At 41.3% G+C, this 692-nt stretch overlaps 1 non-coding gene across 1 annotated transcript; it reads left to right on the plus strand.

Annotated features, from left to right (window-relative positions):
* Nucleotides 1-268: 268 nt before the first annotated feature.
* On the plus strand, nt 269-376 carry LOC148579475 (small nucleolar RNA R71). Its single transcript, XR_015896864.1, has one exon. It is a non-coding gene; the product is annotated as a small nucleolar RNA R71 (small nucleolar RNA).
* The last annotated feature ends 316 nt before the right edge of the window (nt 377-692 follow it).

Consider the following 692-nt stretch of genomic DNA (forward strand, 5'->3'; position numbering starts at 1 on the left):
TGACTTGCTGAGTCAATATTTTGTTCTGAGCCAATATGGCATTCAGAGTATCAATTTCAAGAACTCCCTTCCTCTGAGGCGTCCCATTATTCATAGGATTCCTTTCAGAAGTGTACATGAACTGGTTATTTGCAACCATGTCAATGAGTTCCTGAGCTTCTGCAGGCATTTTCTTTAGGTGAATAGATCCACCTGCAGAATGGTCCAATGACATCTTTGATAACTCAGACAGACCATCATAGAATATATCCAGGATGGTCCATTCTGAAAGCATGTCAGAAGGACACTTTTTGGTCAGTTCCTTGTATCTCTCCCAAGCTTCATAGAGGAATTCACCTTCTTTCTGTTTGAAGGTTTGAACATCCACTCTAAGCTTGCTAAGATTTTGAGGAGGAAAGAACTTGGCTAAGAAAGCCGTGACCAGCTTATTCCAAGAGTTCAGGCTGTCTTTAGGTTGAGAGTCCAACCATATTCTAGCTCTTTCTCTTACAGCAAACGGGAAAAGCATAAGCCTGTAGACCTCGAGATCAACCCCATTGGTCTTAACAGTATCACAGATCTGCAAGAATCCAGTTAAGAACTGAAAGGGATCTTCTGATGAAAGTCCATGAAACTTGCAGTTCTGTTGCATCAGAGAAACTAATTGAGGCTTTAGCTCAAAATTGTTTGCTCCAATGGTAGGGATTGAGATG

Source organism: Arachis ipaensis, chromosome B10 (assembly GCF_059453495.1).
Source record: "Arachis ipaensis isolate K30076 ecotype BB chromosome B10, ASM5945349v1, whole genome shotgun sequence".
Taxonomy (NCBI): domain Eukaryota; kingdom Viridiplantae; phylum Streptophyta; class Magnoliopsida; order Fabales; family Fabaceae; genus Arachis; species Arachis ipaensis.